At 38.8% G+C, this 19,749-nt stretch overlaps 1 protein-coding gene across 2 annotated transcripts in view; it reads right to left on the bottom strand.

Moving 5' to 3' along the window:
• The window catches only part of PIP4K2A (phosphatidylinositol-5-phosphate 4-kinase type 2 alpha), a 99,974-nt gene that overhangs the window by 49,973 nt on the left and 30,252 nt on the right, over window positions 1–19,749 (bottom strand). The gene's annotated exons all lie outside the window — the stretch shown is intronic.

Here is a 19,749-nt window from a genome sequence, read left to right as displayed (position 1 = left end):
GTACAATTTGCTCTTTCTAGTTTTGAAATAAATATTGTCTACATCCTCAGTATTAAAATTTTCATACATACTTGGGATTTAAGAACTATCCACTTCTGGCCACGTCTTTATGACAGAACGTAAACAACTTCACAGTTACTTAGTTTGTAACATTAGTTACAAACTTAGTTACATTGCTTTTGGTAATCATGTGCATTAATCAACTATTAATTTTGGAAATTTTGAGTAAAGGACGAAAAACTTATCAGAATATTGCTAGCTTGTAGCAGTTCTTTCAAATCATTAAGGAGATAAAAAGCACGATCATCAAAGACTCCTCACACACATTTTGCCTATGCTCTTATGGTGCTGCAGACCCACACAGCACACATTGCTTCAGCAGCCTTCTGCGGGCTGCAGGGGGAGAACTCTACGTGAGAGTTCTGTGTGCAACAGAGGTGGATGTAACAAAGTAAGTATGACCTGTAGCATTCATTGCTCTTATGCAATGTCTCCCAATTGGGAATCTGTTCCTATCCTTAGATGCTATCCTGTTTAAGAGAGGCTCTCTGAAACACCTTTGCTGAAGCAGTTGTAGGCTATAAATATTAGAGGAAAAAAATGCATGACCTTCTGCAGAACTGAAGTTAAACAAAACCTGAAAGCAGTGAGGAACCTTTTTGCTTTTAAAAAGAGAGAAGAAACCGAAGCAAGCAGGCAGGTCAGAAAGCCTCATCACTCTTCAGTCTTTTTAAGTCTCAGTAATGTGTCTTGCCATCTCTCATTGTTATTATTCAGACCTCTGCGGCCCACATGAAAATAAATATCAGTTAATATATCAGTTAATATATCAATAAATATCGGATAAATATCAGTTGAATTCCCTTTACAGAATGCTTCTTTGGAAAGCCCTGAGAAGTAACAGATTGAGGCATCACAGCTGTATAGAAAAGCAACAAACTAGAGAGTTGCCTGGATGGGCTGACCGTGTGCTGCTCCCTGAAGTGCCAAGGAGAACACTCCTTCCAAAGCAGGACAAAGAAGGAACTCCAGAAAATTTTTGAAAACACAGCTGTAGGAACCTAATAAATCATGCTGACACCTCATTAACTATGACATGAAATAACAGCACATAGATCGAACATCACAACATCTAACATACATGCTCTTTACTGCATTTGATATCGCTGCACATCAATCTCACCCTGGAACCACAGAGCAGTTCCATGAGCATGCAGAACTAGCCTAGCTCTTGCACAAATGCAACTAAGGAAAAGCAGACAGATTATGCAGCGATACAGAACTTTGTTTGCTTATAAAGAATTAGCTACTTTCCTAGATTGCCAGATTTTGCAACGAATTCCATGCTTGAAAAAGGGATAATAGAGACCCACACCCCTTCCATCCCAGTCAAAAGTGATACCAAGACAATTTTCAGTCAAATACAATTAATTATGCTCAATTCACACATCTCCAAATGACCTATTGATAATAAAAGCAAGTTCACTGCCAAATTAGGGGGCTTAGACTATCAAATTTGCATCAATCAAATTTTTTGCATGCATTCACTTTCTTAATTTACTACTGTAAAGCGTCTCCAAATACATTTGTAGGTATGCTTTTACACTGCAAAGATTTACCTTCGTGCTATAGCGGCACAGTTTTAATTGTACATTTAGGCCGTACAATATTACTTATGTGGGAGAGTAACATACCCACACATATTCCTATTTGAATACTTTAAAGCTTGTTACGTTGTAAATAGAAATTTCAAACACTTATCCCAGCAGGCTCCCTACAAGATGTGAATGCACACACAGACCTACCCTCAAAAACAACCAAAAAAAAGCACTCTAACAAAAAAAATATTGCAGAACAATTTTTTTTAATGGAGATTCACTGCCTCTGAGGTCTGGAAATACAATTTCTCTAATATTTTAAGGAATTCCCCTCTAGGAGGAGAGAAGAAAAAGCAAGCAATGAACATATAGTAGAAGTGACCTTTGGTATAGCTCACCAGCTGAGTAATGGCATGTCCCAGCGGCACAGGCCATTAATTAATTTAAACCCTTCAAGTATAATAAGGTCTGTTTCTTTGTGCAGTAATGCATTTTTAGGATGGATTTGACGAGGCTAAATTTGAAAGTGCATACAACACAGAAGGGAATAGTTGTGACATTGCACCGTGGTGCAAACTGGAACCATATTGGGTAAAGAAACAATATCCTGAACTCCCCCACAAATGTGCACTAGAAAGCTGAAAGGTGAAGGTCACTGGGATCAATTCTCCACTCTGCTATCACTATGGGAAGGAACAGCCATGCCTGAAAGTGACCAAATACGAAATAGTGAGAGAGTACTTTCAGCCTTTCAAAGCGTCTCAGACAAAAAAAACCCAAACAGTTCTAGTTCCACCACCACCAATTGCTCTGTGATTCATTTACTTTTCACCAATACCAAATTTTGCTGCTGTTTTTTTTTTTTTTCCACCCAGCAGACAATGCTTACCACATCTTTAAAGAACTTACATCCACCCAATAGCCTTGGGGAATGGATTATTTTTAAAGACAATTGATTAGGATTTTAGTTACACAGTATCCATGCACATTATATGGAAATATCTGATGTCTTTCAATAGTATTTTCAAATTCATATACACAGAATATTTAAAAATCACCTGAAAACCTCTCCTTAAGATATTTATTCAAATACCTTTGTGATATTGGCACAAAACCAACTGCTTATGTGAGATAGAGATATCCTCCGTGAATTAAAAGCTTTAAAGATGATGCTTTGAAAGCCTTAGATGGCATTGCTCCTTTAAATATACGGTAGAAAAAAATCTGTCTGAAGGGATCTGCTCAGTCCTACGGCTCAGGGATGGTAGGTGGGAGGGGGAGAAGGGGAAGGAGGCTTTCAGGCAAAAACCTACTGATTGCAACTCATTTTGCTCCTGCAGGTTCAGGATTGAATTCACACTGTCAGGAAAACAGAGGCTGTAATTAAACTGCAAATAAGGGAATAATAAAAGCCTACTGGACATTGAATGAATAGTAAGACTCAGCTGGTAATGATTCTGAAATTAGCACACAGAGAGGTGTTCCCACAAAGCCATCTTATAGTGGTGACATTTCAAATAAGCTTCTCTAATTTATATGATTTGAAATCTAGCAATGAATATATCATAAATTGTTAGGCGTTATTAATGGCCTTTATTTAATTCAGATACATTCACCCTAAACACCACATTACTAGGGCAATGCATAATTAAACATTAGTTTTCATTCTGTCAGAACATAAGCAGCAATAAATTGCTTGTATGCAAAGCAGACAATGAGATATTTAAGCAGCATATAATAAAGGCAATTTACAGCATATATTGCATGTTTAGCTAGAAGAGCCAGAACAACGATCCCATTCTCCAACAAATACAATCTGATGCCTATCAGTACGATGCTGCAGTGATAAACCTGCAGAATGCACTACAGCTGGTATTACTGATAAAAAAAAAAAATATATACTGGAAGAAGCCAGGTAGACCCAATGAGCAAAATTTCATTCCAAACATACCATGAATCTCATGCAGACCAGTTAGCACTATTTACTGGATGCTTTTGAAACTCCATGTAAAGCCTTTATTCCATATGCAGTTTCTTGTTTTTAATATCTTAGCTTTAACATGCAGCACAGATAATACTGCTTTCTTTTAACTCAGTTTATCAGCCAATCAGACTCAGGCCGAACGTATGGAGGGATTGGTATTGTCACAGCCAACAGCTTGATAAAAGACTTTTCGGTTCTGGCCCTCGGCAGTTGCGCCTGCAGGAAAACCCCTGCTCCTTCGGGTGATGTGTGTGGATGAAGTCGGGGAAGTGCTCCTTTCTTTCCAGCTCTGTTCATTCCCCAGCACCCTGTCTGAACTGAAAACCAATCACTGCAGTCAGATCTGCTGACACAAAAGAGCTACATTTGGTTTCTCAGCCTGAGAAAAGTCAAGAGCATTTTTCTCTAATTTCTGCATTTTTAAACACAGACTTTGGGAGACGTAGGAGTGGAAGAGTTTGGAAGAAAGAAATTATTGAGTTCTAAAAAAAGAACTGAACTTTTAACATCAGCAACAGTTCTGGTATTTTTATGCTCATCGTTTGTTTTCTGTGTCTCAGTTTCTTCCTTGGCAAGAAAATTCACAAATTGCTCTGAAGCAAAAAAACATTAGGCAGCGCTTTTTGTTAAGCTACAGAGCCACCATTTTGATGCAGCAATCCAGGCACAGCGCTCGAGTCAGTTCATCTACCTATAGGTCAAAGCCTACAAGAGCAAGCCCTCTGGACTTGCCCTTACCAAGCAAAGCCACAGAGCTGACAAGTAAGAATGCATCGGAGGAAGCTACTAAGGGCCTAAAATGTCATATTTAGGAGACGTATCCTTCTTTCTTCTGGAACCTCCCTGATAACTGAACAACCTACAGGCTTTAGGAAATGGCACTTTCCTGCTTACTGGAGTGCATTCATCCAGAAGATAGAAGTTTTGTACTGTAACTCACTCCAGTCTCAGCAAAAAGCCATTCCTGACACTGCTGCTGAGCTGCAGGGAGCTCAGCGTGAGGCCCTGTAGGTGCGCGGTAGGGCAGGGCCTGGAAGGCTCCCAGCACCCTGCTGCCATATGGGAGCACGCTGCAGCACCGCTACCGGGGCACTAACCGCCTCCTGCTGAAGTATAAACTGAAAATGAAGTGATTATTTTACAGCACTTTGAAATCTACCTTGCAGGGTCTGGAAAGGGTGGAGGAGGTCAGCAGCTAATCAATTTTGTGGAAGACATTTGCCTGTTACGGGGCAAAACCATCATTTGATAAATGTCATTTGACAGTTTAAATTACACTCAAAGCCGTTCTTGCAAGAGAAATAAAAGGTTAAGCTAAGTTCTGCTGGAGAGAAATAAATCAGTTCAGCAAAATACTCCTTAATTTGTTTTAAATGAGGTTTTCATCATTTCAATCACACAAATTCATCTCTCTTTTTTTTTCTCCTAAAAGTACAAGGTAAAAAAAAAAAAAAAAATCTCCTCAGACATTTTATTAACTATACAATGTGCAAGGAGTTTAAATGCCATAGGAGACTTCTCCAATATAAGTAATTTCTTGTTACTGATTCAGAAACAACTCCTGAAATTAAACCAATTATATGACTGAGAGGAAAAAACAGGGTAAAGTATGTCATTTTTTTCTGAATCTTTACCATCATTTTTATTTAAGGTATATGAAGGAAAAAATCCAAATCAATATAAAAGCCCACCCAGCTGCCACAGAAATACATGTTGACATGTTACACATCTCAAAACATCAGTAATTACCATAGAGAAGCTTCGTGTTTTTACAGTTGAGGTGATACTTGTCATTAGATTGTTGGCTTTCAATGAAAATGAATAATATAGTGCTGGAAAAGCAGCCTTAGTTGAGCCAAATATTTTTATATTGCCTTAATGCATACTTTTTGCTAAGTATTACAACACAGAATATTTGAATTTCTTGGCAAAAATATTTATTACATTTTATGGATTAAGAAATTCTGAGAAATGAGTGCATCAATTAAAGATTATTTCTTTTTTATATATTAACAAGAAAGATTTTTCTGAAGTCTTATGGTCTGTCTTTGAGTTAAAACAATCAGAAAACAAAGTTTCACAATAAAAAACTGATGTTTCAATGGGACTTTTTCTTCGCAGTTCTCAATGGCATGATGCTCTTTTTGGGCAGGGATGTACAGAGTCATGCATCCTCTGGAAAGCAATAGACCGTGACATACCTAAGAAAGATCCAACAAGATATGGTGAAATAAACCAAAGAAAGTCCCAAAGCAGAGGGAAAAAAGTAGTTTTGAAAAGCATTCATTCCTTGGCATTTAACTTCAAAATCTGGAATACCAATGTTCAAAATTCAAACAGAGGACTTCGTTGGTTATCACCCACATCAGAGAGCGTTTAAAGAACACACGACAAAAGCACCCAAATCAGATTCCTTTCACAAATCTTTGATGCAAGATTTTTAAGTCTTTCAAGTCTCTTGGACACCTCCATAGCAAACAGAATCCACAAGTACTGCTGTACACTGTTCAACTAGCAGAAAGCCATGTTTCTACAGATCTGGTTAAACTTGCTGCGCATCTGCTTACACCTTTCAATGGGTGCAAAAATTAACACCTTATAATGTGCCAAATAATCAAAGAACTAAAATGAATTAAGAAGTTCAGACATAATGACTGTCATGATAACTCCCCACTAAAAAGCTGGGAAAAATGCAATTGTGTGTAAGGATGCTAGTATGCCTCGATGAAAATGAAGGTAGAGTAATAGGAATGTGATCTAGAGTGAATATTTTTGTAAAGAATTGTTTTGAGTAGCAAATGGCATGCAGAAATAAAATGTAGTCTTGGTCCAAAAGGAAATCATAATGCAATGAAAGTCCACCAGATCTGGATGAGTTGTGATGCGCACAATACAGATGAGCTCATCCCTGCTTGCTAATAACATGCTTAAAAAGAAAACAAGACAAGGCACACAGCTCAGATGACCATTTGCATGTTACTTGTCAGTGGGCTTGCAAAAAAACAAAAAACAACCCAGTAATATACATACATAGGTATTTTTTGCCAGAAACATCTCAAGTAATCTTCTTCAAACCTCAAAGTACAACTTCACAGCACATAAGTTAATATGATCTTTGATTGCAGCTTGTATCTTCAGATATTGTTTGAAATCCTCATTTAAAATAGACATACTTGTCAGAAGGAGTGATAGCAATCTGGTCTCTATTTTTCTAATTAAAGAACAAAACTCCTTTGGCAAGGGATAAAATTTAGTTCTCTTGGCTGTGTTCTCAAAGCTTCACAAGAGACTATCTAAAAATAGGAGGATGCTAGGAGACAGTAAGCATTTATTTACGACAGAGGAAAAGATTTAATAAAAACATGTTGGATTCTCTAATGAAGTAATACAAAAGTCAGATAAATGTACTGCTGATTTCCTGAATGAGTGCATTTTAGTAGAAGAGTTCAACGAGAAGGAAGAAAATGAAATGAAACTGCACTTATAATCTATGAATCACGTTACTCACTTGAAAAATAAACAAACAATTAAAGCAGTCTATTAAATAATGATCACTTCTCATAACAGCCTTTAAGACTGTATTTGCCAAGGATAACTTTTCTGAACAGGAAAAATGTGTTCACGCAATTAAACATAATACTCTAGTAGACAGTTGAACAAACACACAGATGCAGTATTCTTACCTAAATGCTATAACATCTTTTCAACAAAGAAAGGCTAAGTATAAAACCCAAGGAACCATTTCACATATAACACCTGCAACGCAGCTGCTTAGTCAAGAGGAAGGCTTCAAGAGCATCCTCTCGCAAAATGACAGACTGGGCTGGCTGGACCATAAAGCAACAATCTGATGCATTAGACAGGCGCTGTTATTGTCCAGAAGCAATAACAAACAGAGGAAAGAGAAACATTTTGGTAATTTTTACAGTGGCATAATACAGCTAATGCACCGCACATTACTGTATTTTTCTTCTTTTAAGGAGGAGGATGACTGGCTTGTGAATAGGCTTTTTGGTCACACATTCCACTCTCACTAATAGGAAATTGTTGACTTGCGAAAAGATGACATTAAAACAACTCTTTTTGTACATTTATGACTATTTATCAGTCAAAGGCTAAAGCAAATTTACAGAAAACCAGAAGCAATTAACAATTTGCATTACAGAAATGTAACTTACGACGTGAAAGGAGTTATACCAGAGGCAACCGAGGCAAATAAGGGTTGCTCGACAGATATTTAAATGCTCTGCAAAGCTTTATCAGATGCTGTTAGTTGTAACGTAGACCTTGCAGAATCATCAAGCTCCATGCCATACGCCAGCCTACGGCTATAATTTTTCCTTAACTACTGACCTACATCCTCCAGTTGAAGCAATAATTTTCTGCACCAGACAAAATACCACACTAGAAATCCAAATGGATGAGAAGAACTGCATTCCGCCTGCTAAGAGAAATCCCTTAGTTTATCTCCCTGAGGCATGTTGGTTGCACCGTATTTTTCTTGTATTTACCCTGCTCTTACTTCCAAATTCTGCAAAGCCCTGCTGGCAGCTGAGGTCAGGCTAGCGGGGACATAAAGATACATAGGCATTCATATACATACTCTGCAGCTTCTTGCTACTGAAGCCATGATTTTATCTGCCAGATGTTAAGCATTTGGGAGAGAGCAGTTCCTTGCTGTGTTTACTTGAACACAGTGAAATGGGTTTTGCTTCTGCCCTGGATATAGTTTTTCCATGCTGAATTCCAGTTTAATTTGGCAATGCTGCTATATACAAAATTTCAAGGAATAATTATCATTGCTTATTGGAAACTAACTGCCCAGACGTAACCACTGCAGTGCTCATTTGCAGCTGAACACGTAGATCATGGTACAGTGATTGATAATGCCAGAGCCTGCTCAGTCTCAGGGCAAAGGACCTTTGGGGCAGTCTGGAGGAGTTGAGGGGCCACAGGGAGGGCACCGAAGCACAGTGTGGGATTTAGCAATCGCAAGTCCCATCATGTTCCAATTCTGATTGAGTTGGAAGTTGAAATGCTTAAACAATTCAAGACAAACATATTTCTACCCCTTGATATGAAACAAGGCACAATTTGTTAGAAGTAATACAATTGCATGACCTTCTTCCTCAGTTTACAGGTCAGACTTTTGTTATCAAAGGATTTCATAAGCTTACGAGGACAACAGGACACGTTCAGTAGGCAAGTAGACACAAATCCTCTTTATATTTGTCATGGTCCATAAATAAAAAGCAACTCCAGTTGTTTTAGTGTTGTTAATCTTAACACACACTGGTGTTGCGGTACTTCGTTGAAAGGAGATCAGACAAATAACCAAATTTTACCACTCAGCAAACACAGCAACCACAAAACATTAGCCATAATGATCAAGGCAAAAATACACTGTTCATTTTATGAACAGCACTTTATAGGCAAAAGTCTCAAACATATTCTTGTGCCAGTGACTGAGGCAGGACGCACGCTGCTGCTGGGCAGGCTGGGGGCTGCAGCTGAACACCACAGCATGCTCAAAGCTCTGGCCCATGGGCATGCACAAGGCCCAGCCGAGTCCCAGGGAGCATAGCCCTAGTGACAAAAGCAGTACAGTGTTTTCTACTGTGCTATGTGTTTGTGTTGGATGCATCAAACTCAGTCAAAATCACTTTCCTCTGAGAACGTGGTTGGTGCCACAGTTTGATCAACCTCCACTTATTTCCTCTTCTGAACTCTAGGATTGTAATTCCAAGACCTGGATGGCAGGACTAGACTACCAAACCACTCTCATATCACTGATTTTCATCTCAGGCTATGTATTGCTGAAGAACCGCTTGAGAAAGGAAATTGGCTTTTTGATTATTTCCATACTTGAAAATCCAAACTAAAATGTTTAAAAGATTTAAATTATCCCTTGAGAACAAATGTCACATACAGATATATGCGTTTTACACAAGAAAATATACATATAATTTTTTTTTTAAAGCCCTGAGCTACCAACACACATTTTCAACCATAAACGTAATCTATGTGTTAACACAGAATTCTCCTACACAACCTAAAAAATAAATGATAGAAACACATCCACTCCAAGTTCTGAACACTGCACCAAAAAGTGGGCACTGCTCTTCTGAAGGTTCAAAGCCAGGCAGACCAACCTGAGCTGTGTTCAGGCACAGAGGCCCCAGCGCAGCCCAAGGACCCTGGCAGGGAGCACAGCTCCCAGCTGCTCTGCATCCCTGCGCCAGCAGCAGCGCTCTGGAATGTGCACTCCTGTGCCCTCCGCATTCCTCACTGCACACATACGCATTTTTCCATTTTTAGACTTAGATAAAAAGTTGTTTTTTCTTTTAAAATCTGTTAAAAAGGAAACAATAGTCTTACATTTAATCTGAAAAAGACATTGCCATCATACACTTTATTCCAGGGAGCCTGAGACCAAAAGATGCCCTTGTTTCAAGACAAGCATTAATCTCTACCATTCCAAGTATAAGAAAAATGGATGAAGGGTAAGTAGTGGCCCCCCAAGTCAGGGGGGATGTGTGCACACAGAAAGAGAAGGAACACGTTTGTTTTTCCATCATCAGGAAACTTTGAAAATTACTGCATTTACAAGCTCAGGTCTTTTTTCTTGTAAATATATCTTCCCAAATACTTACATAAGCATTAGTAAACCATAAGATTATGACTGAAAATGCACCAGAGCATTTTTAGGAAGGCTAGGAGAGGCCTCTGCCTACTAGCAGGAAAGAACTTGAGAGGAAAGTAGGTTCAGTGAGCCACAGGTGCTTTCAGAAAAACATAGGAGAGTGCATGCATCAACCAGCAGCACCTGAAGCAGCACTTCCAACCTTCCCCATTTTCTCCCGCTTTTCCACCAATTCTTTTCCTCTTCTGACACATGAGGGTGAATGGTTGTCATGCTGAACCAAAGTCAAAAACCAACACAGCTTTAAATGAACCTGCTAGCAAGAATTTTTGTTCATTTGGGTCAGTTTGTCAGTTCCACCCACTCTCAGTTCACACAAAAGTAAAGACAGGAAGAAAAAAAAAAAGCACCTTTCTGCAATTTGTTGGCTTAAAATGTTCAGATACAAGCTAAAAAAACCCTCAAGTTAAAAGTGCTGTGTGCAGTCTCAAATTTAATTATTACAAGGTGAATAAAGATTCATCAGGAAAGGTGTTTTTGACGTTTAAATTAAGTTTTAACTTTAGTATCTTGTAAATGTATCATAAAATCAGAAATAACATTAACCTGCACTAATTACTGGGCTTACTGCTCACAAAACACCTTTGACGATTGCTTTTGCTGCCAGCATTTAGGTGCTTAAATCAGAGTTTGCTGAGCTGCAAAACCAGCTTTGGGTAACTAACTTCTTTTTCAGGTGCAGGCAGATTATTTTCTTCACTCCTATCCACTCAACTACCAGAGATGAATGAAAAGGTCATTTGGAGTAGAGGAATCAGCTGGGAGCCAAAAAGGCAAGACAACCTCCTTTCCTTTTCTGGTTCACTAATAAAAAAATGATATGAAAGGTGAGATCTAATTTTGACTTTGTTTATCCATGATATTTAAGATTGTTTTATTTAACGTAGGGAAAAGAAAGCCTGTTTAGTGCACTGCATCTCGATTTACTGGACACAGCTTCACAGGAGTGATTTAAAAGAGGATTCTTCTGCTATAAAACAAACTGTTACCTACTAACCTCTGTCAAGACTCTTCAGAGTGATGAGAATACATTGTCCTTTCTACAGTCAGTAATCACTGCGCTGATTACAAACGCAGAACAGATTTAAAAGCAGTCCTGTCAATAAAAACAGAACCTTGACTTTCCATTTAAATAATATTTTTATTTATAACATCCAAAATTATATGTTTGAATTGCGGAAGCAGAATTTGGAAGAGGACTGAAGTAGATTCATCTTCTGCTTTTGGAGACTAATAAAAATTGAGATTCAAGTTCAGTCAACTAGTAGAAAACAAAATAAATCAGATAACCAACCAACCATCAAAAAGAAAAAGCCCCCAGCAACCCCAATGCTCGTGAAACATATCACACACTAAAGTACTTCAGGCTAGGGGAATGTTTTTATTTTAAAAGGAAAAAAAAACCTCTAGCCCAAAGGTCTGCCTTAAAATTTACTAGAGACTTAGGCCTCATCTCTGAAGGTTCAATTAAAGGGAGCCTTGTTTGACACATTTTTGTCTTACGTCTTATGGACATCTTAAAGGATGAGGTTTCTTTAATTCTCAAGCGGACAGAATTTTATTCACTCATAGCAAGAACACATACAACTGCTAAGCGATATAAAAAAAACCCTAAATAATCCTGAATACTTTTCTACAAACTGCCATAAAGATCTTTTCCAACCTGAGCAATTCTATGATTCTATGACTAAGCCTCAGCAAGACTGAAAAAGTATGCATTCTATAAAGGAAGAACAATTAGATTTCTTCTTATGCCCTAGAACACTGTCATTCTCTAATTCAAATCTGAACTGCAAGCTTTTCAATATTTACATATTCTTCTCAGGTACTCTTCTTACTGTCTCAAGAAGAAAGAATGCATTTTGCATTAGTTAACTTTATGTTAACTAATGTTAACTTTATGTTAACTAGGGTCTGGGTTGGAAAGGAACTTAAAGATCATCTAGGTCCAATTCCACTGCCACAGGCTGGAACACAACCCAGGTCAGGCAGCTCAGGCTGCCCAGGCCCCCATCCAACCTGGCCTTATGTCTCCAAGGCTGGGATATCCACAGCTTCTCTGGGTAATTTCTTATATCAAATGTAACGTAAGTATCCTGTTCTGGATATACAGATAGAAGAAGAAAAATAAATAAATAAATAAAAAATATCCCCAAATCTCTGGATATATAAAGAACCAAACCGCTTAATACTGAGTTTGTAGAATTACAAAGTTCTGAGCAAAAATTAATAAATTTTCAAGTACTCTCTTGTCTCTGCTTGTGCTTATACTCTCAGTTAACTCTGATCTTCAGATCACCAGTAAGCTCCTCATTGACCAGCCCCTCACACTGCAAACTCCCGAGCCTGAATTCAAGTAGCAGTGAAACTAAAAGCTCTGCTGAAGTTCTGGTTAGGAGGATTATCTTTCCAACGCTCATCTCTGTTTTTCTTCCTTCAGCTGAAGACTTCCTTGAAGATTTCAAACACAGGAAGCCTGCCAGCAGTGCAATATTTTCTTCTTGTCTCCAGGCCTTCTGTATTGTTTCCCTCCCACTACTATTGCATAACAGTAGATAACCCTGGAAGGCAAGGCAGGCCAATTTTCAGGAGAGCTGCACTTGGCACAACATGAGGAATATGTTATTTTTCTAGGGTCATATTCCAGAAAAAAAAGTAAAAAGAAATGCTTTAAGCCACAGTGTAAACTCAATGGGATAAAGATGACTCATATAGCCCTGTCTGGTTCAAGTGACCTTAAATACTCACACTAATACTAAACTAAATAAATACACATTCCAGAATCACATACCATCTATCTGCCAGTTCTAAAAATGGCCCTGTATTAATCTCCGATAAGGTACTGAATGATGAATAAACAGATGCTGTTGTACTCTGATCACTGTAACGTCAGCAGAGAACATGCTACCCACACCCAGGACACAAAGACCTAGAAGCAAGAACTAATATTTTATTCTATGTTTGTACACTACTAAGGAGAGGAAAGGTCCTCCTCTGCTTTCAAGACAAGGACCCCTGAGCATCTCCTGCCAGACAAATAGGCAGTCATAAGCTAAAGATACACCAATTTGTAGGTACACAAAGAACTGAGAGAATATGAATATGAGAGAATACCGAATATGAGTAGCTTGCATGAATCCCACATGTAAAACAGACAAGGATCCCCAACACTGAAAATAAGACAAGTATCACCCAAGAAAGACATGTGAGAGACTTCTTTTAAGGTTTTAGTCTTCATGAACATTCTATACACAGAATGCTTTATTTCTGCATTTCATCTTGCCTCTCTATCTGGAGATTATTAGTTTTATCTAGGTCATAAAGAAGTTGGGCTAGCTTTACATTTGAAAATATCACCATTAAACCACAATGTAGGACTACTATATGCCACCAAATTGTGCACTTTCGCTTTTGTAGCTCAGTTTGTCTCCCACTGGCACAAGCCATTTTGGAAGGAGTGTGATTTTGTAAGCAAACAGACAACACACAGAAGCAGCTATCAAATCTGCTTGTCAGTAATCTTTTTCCTTTAGAAGCACAGCTTCACACCTGCAACTTCAGTACTCAGCCTTCCACTGATTTTGGGGTGCTCACTTCAGAGCATCTCTGGTCTGATTTTTGTAAATGCCCAACAGAAACAACTCCCATTTATTTTTATTCAGTTTGGGAAAGTCTGTACACCAAGATCGACTGGGGCTGGAATGTGAAGGTAAACCTCACGAGGCCCAGCACTGCAGATTTACTTAGGTCAATGTCTGAAAAGTGAAGTGGCATTAATTGCTATTGAGATGTTTCCTATGAAAACTCTGCCAGTTACACTATAAATAAAACCCCACAAACAATGTATTAGCCAAATATTTATGGAAATAAGTTAGCATTAAGTGATTAATTTATAGTTGACTATTCATATGCTGCAATAAATAAGGCAGTGACAGATAACTGGAAAGGCTTCAACTTTAGAAAGCATGACTGTTGACACTTAAACTTCCAATAGAAAAAATGCTGATGACAGTACAATAATAACATTAAAAATACTGTTGCCCAATTTTCCTTTCAGGACACCTAATCCTCAAACTGTCACAAGCTGTAAATTTCTCTTTTTCTTTTTTTCCCCCCTAATCTTCTCCCCCCCCCCCCACCCCCCCCCCCAAAAAAAAAAAAAGGAAAAAAAAATCACTAAAATGTCACATCACTGCAGTAATCTTTCTTTCAGTTCAAGAGAGCATCTCAACAAACCAGACATGTGAACTCTGGCTTAATGAGTACTCTGAAGGAAAAGTCCAAACCATGAAAAGGTTTCACTCAGGAAAAAGAGCAGAAATGTATTTTCAGTGAAATTATTGAAATACTTATGTGGCTTTTTCACAACATCTATGCTGTCTTCATATAAAATGGTCATTACTTTTTATTTTTAATATGTTCTTTGAAAGGAGAGTACTTAAAGAAAAAAACGTTTCAGAGTTCATAAATTACAGCACTGATTGTTTTATAAAAGATAGGGACAATTATAAGGTAATTTATTCTTAAAACATCCCCTTCATTGTTAACACCTTAAAAAAAGATTTGGTACAATAAGAAAAAAAAATCTGAAACGTTAAGTAAATTGTTTCATCAACAACAAATGGATGCAACTTGTAACATTTTTACCTTACTACTAATTACAGCTTGCCTTCTTTCCTTGTGCTCGTTTAGCAGTCTGAATCTGGCAACTAAGTGCTTAAGCATCCAACTTAAATGATTGTTTCCTGGCAAGCACAGAACCCAAAGCAAACCGACATTCATGAGCTGTGATCAGGGGTAGAGAGTGAGGGACTTCCAAACAGTTTACCTGTGTGTTTCTACTAATAAGCAAACAAACTCCACACCCCAAAACACCCAGGAGACACATACTGACACCTACCTACCTTTCAACTTAGTTGATAGCAACTTAATGCTAGCAACCAGCTCCCAGTCACAAGCAGACTGGTAAATAACATGCCAGATCCCAAACTGCTGCAGGCTGTTACCAGCTCAGTTGACCAAGAATAACGTGAATTTTCATACTGAGCCCATAACCAGCCTCTCAACCTTGACTCTTCTTAGACCACTTCTACCAAAATCACCCTTCAGCACATGCCACTTTACAAGAGGCAAAAACCTAAATACATGCTTGCGAACTCCACTTTCCTCCTTCCTAGAGTAAATTTGGTCTCCTGTTAGTGATGGATTAAAGAATTCAGCTTTAGGCTGCCCTACGATTTAATGCAATTAAAGCTGTAAACGGTTTCTGCAACTACCGGTAAAGCATCAAAGCAGCAAAACACAGAGCAGGACTCAACTGACTATGGAAGTGCTGGGGCATAAGGCTCATCTTCATGGAGGAGTCCATATCAATCCTGTTACAGTTTAAAAGAGGCTGTAAGATAATGCACTTTTTTCAGTGATAGAACAAAGGGCAATGGGCACAAGCTGGAACACAGGAAGTTCCACATGAACATGAGAAATAGTTTCCTTAATTTGCAGGTGACAGAGCACTGGAACAGGCTGCCCAAAAAAGTTGTGGAGGTATTCAAAACTCACCTGGACACTTTCCTGAGTGAATGTGCTATAAGGAACCTTCTTTAGAAGGAGTTGGTATGGATGACCTCCAGAGGTCCTCCAACCCCTATGACTCTGTGCTTCCTAAAAATGCTTTCTGGCACTAAGAAGTGGGGACCAATCCTGATGATGTCTTTCTCAAATGTGTATCAGTATTTCTTCTGGAATCACTTCTTGGTTTTCTGCTGAACTACCAACAGTCCAGAAAAGCTGAACAGATTAAAAAAATAGTTGTGGGGTTTTTTTTTGTGGGCAACATTCCCCTCTCTCTTGAATGCCACATTAAGATGTTGAATTTAAAATAAAAAAAAAAGAAGCCAAATGCTTTAAAACAGAAAGAATAACATAATTTACCTTATGCATCTGAAAACATGACTGCTTTTTTGCACTACAGAATTGATGCTGACTTCAACATCCAGTTACAAGATAAACCAGTATCATACAAGGTGTACGTGGTATAATAACATGACTTTTTGAGTGAAGGTGCCTTTAGATGGAATCTGACTTGTAGTACTGTGGCATAAAACAGTGAGAAAGACACCTGTGGTGCTTCTCAATGTGAAGTAACTACAGCCAGGGAGTTTCAATCAAAATGTAGCAGACTGTTGTGTCCTTTGAACATAATAGGAAGTCAAGTATTTTAAAAATCAGCTATCCTACCACAATAATACACTTTTGTAAACAAATCTCAAAGTTGATCCTCAAGTGATTGGCAAAACCTTCACTCTGTTTTATCTAATGTTTGTCATGGAAATGTGAAAAACAAAACGTACTCAGAAAATAACTTTAAATTCTCTTAAAAGACAACCTCTTGTAACAAAAGGAAATATGATATGAACAGTTTTGGAGCAGGCAGAAACACAGCAGTTGTCTGATCTACTTGGTATGCAGCCAACATCCCATACCCACAGAGAAAAAGGCTACATGAGATAAGAAGGTGGACTACAAGAAGTGAAGGACATGGGAAGGTTTCCTGTGTCTCCTGACAGCATGCACAACGCGCAGTCACTGCTACAAGCAGAACCTGACCGTCCTCTCACTTGAAAGGCTGTGAATCAAAAATATCTGCACTGGTATCTGCAGAGCTCCTTTATAAAACCACTGAAATAAAAAAGGTGAGTCAGACCAGCAACGTTCATCTTCCCTGTGTCCAACAGAAGTAGGGCTGGGGCTGCTGCATTCTAACTACTGTAACTTAATGGAAATTCCCACTGATTTTGACAGGTTAAACAAAAGAAGAGCCAAGAACTGCAGAAAGAAGCTAAAAGAACAGGAGAGGAACTCAGGAAGGAAGCTAGCCAAAACACAATCCAGGCAAAAAAACCCCACTAAGGTATCAGCATGACACTCGATCTGAAACATCCATTCTTGGAGTTACAAGTTGTTCTGGGCACAACATCTGCCCAAGTATCTTTGCAGTTGTGCATGTCTCTAATTAAATCAATAGAAAAAGCTTACCTGGCCTTTCACACACAGCATTTGTAAAGGAAACAAGAGGAGACTGACCGACAATATGGGCAAAATGAGAATTTTGGATTGTAAATAAAGCAGTGCAAATTCAACAGAAAAGAGTGTTATTCTTGTTCCAATCTTTTCTGACCTAAATCTTGTTATTGCAAGGAACAGCTAAGTAAGCTGCTTTCTGAATTAAATTTAACTGCTTTTCTATAAGCTGAACAACAAAAATCCTAGAGCCTGGGTATGAAGAAATGCAAAGGGCCCTCAGCAGGGGCCTTTCTTATTTTCCTGAAAACCACTCTATGTGTAGTGGCTTTCTACATGCAGTACTGCTGCGACATCTGGGCCCTGTGTTGGCTGCAGTGGGTGTTCCAGACAGCCTGAGCAGATGCTGCATCCCTGCCCTGGCCTCTTTCTTTGCCCTGCCTTTACCCCCAGTCAGTGCCCAGCTCACGCTTGCTCTTGTTGAGCCACACACCAACAGAGTCTGCAGCTCTCCTTGCAGTGAGGCAGCACAGAAATGGCTCAGCCTCAGGTCAGCACGGTGCCAGAGCTGGCAGGAAGCAGCAGGACAAGCGATGTAGGGCAGGACAGTGAGCAGTGACTTAGGGAGAATACTGCACAGTATTTCATCCCGAGCAGCTCATGCCATAGCTGTGTGGTAATCCTTCTTCCCACACCAAGAATTTTCATTTATTTATTTCTGATGTCATCAGCTGATGGCACAAAACCATCAACTGCATCTAAACAAGCAGCATCTTGCCTCAAATTTAGGACTTCCTCAGGAGTCCAATGGGACAGAATGGATCTGATTTGCAGGACCACAATTAGAAATAAAATAAACAACAAAGCATACTTCACATCATTTTTGCAAGCTCCAGAAGCTTGCTCCAATCCACTGCTATGTTTGAAGTACAGAATTCATAAAGTTAATTCTTCTCACAACTCTGGCAATCTCAGCTGGAAAAGAACACCAGCAATAGGTTCTAGAGTCTGCTTTATTCTGGGAATCTTTGCTTAACCAAGAAACACAGGGTTGCTTTCTGTCTAAATGAATACATAAATTAAAAATAAACAACAAAAAAAGTAGCACCAAATCATTCTAAAACTTGCTTAAAGAGGGGTATTTAGTGCTTTGTGGGATGCATTTGACTTCTTGTTTCACTTCTTTGTGTAAGTTTTGTTTATTTGAAAAAACAAAATAAGTCTTTATGAACTACCTCCTTTGCTGGCTGACACTGAGTGGGTGTGCTGACTGCCACTATGCTGCCTGCAAGGCAGCTATCATACAAGATTAGTAACAGAAAACCACCTTTTGTTAGACAGTTGTGTCTTGGTCCTATGTTTTATGACAGCAAAACACCAAGCAAGGAAGCACCACAAAGCTTTTAGGTACAAGCTGCCCCTAGTTCCCTGGAACGTACAATTAACTCAGGGAGTATACATAATGATCCGTTCAATTTCAGTGCTAATCGTCCTGAAAAATTACAAATGCACTTAAAAAGAACACCCTCCAAAACCTGGCAACATAGAATATGTCAAAAAAAAAAAAACCAAAAAAACCACCAAAAACAACCAACCCACAAAAAAAACAACAGTTGGGTCAGATGCAATGAAGCAACCAAAGCATGAGAACACACGGCAAGTTTTTCAGGTTTCCTCTGGTACTTGGGAAGCAAATCACACAGCTAGAACAGACACAGCAATTTTGGCACTATCAGCCCCGACGCCGCACCAGCATCTAGACAGATCCAACAGGAGCTCACCCAGGCACATGAGCAGGGAAATGCTGCCCGCTGAGAGCCTTGCACAGGACTTTTCTAACACACATTTTATTCTCAAATCAGTCTTGAATTCTGTCTTTTGATAGGAGTTCCCCCTGTATACAAAGACTATAAATATTTTGGGGAAAACTAGTCTGAATTCAACAGCAACACTTGTGCAGAACTGTGTGGGAAGATAACAATCTCCTTTGCCGTTGGGTAAGACTACAGAGCACTGTGCCACATTCTGACTTCCACCATCCCTGCCGGGGGCTTACAAAACCACAGGGGCTACAGCAAAACATCTGCAAACACCGAATTAAAGGCTTCAAGACTTCTTCAGAAAGAACAAATGCTGAGCTTTTATTATTATTATGAAGGCTTCAGAGTGACTAAGATAAATCTAAAAATATGAACTGTAAAAATCTCACCAGAAAATACTCCTCCTGTGTCCTTGCTCATAGATGGAGACATGAGGAGGATAGGGATGCTGACTGCATATCACTCACTATACTCTTTCAAACCAGTGCCTAAGAAATAGGGAACAGATAATCTCAAAAACCTGCATCTTTTAATATGTTCACAGTGAAGTTTATGAAACTCAGAGAAGGCAAAATAACAATCACAGCCTTTTCTGTCCTATCAAGTATCCATTACATAAATTAA

The sequence above is a fragment of the Tympanuchus pallidicinctus genome, unplaced genomic scaffold (genome assembly GCF_026119805.1).
Source record: "Tympanuchus pallidicinctus isolate F22 unplaced genomic scaffold, pur_lepc_1.0 scaffold3, whole genome shotgun sequence".
Taxonomy (NCBI): Eukaryota; Metazoa; Chordata; class Aves; order Galliformes; family Phasianidae; genus Tympanuchus; species Tympanuchus pallidicinctus.
Note: the sequence above shows the minus strand (reverse complement) of the source record. Positions and strands in the feature narration are given on the sequence as shown.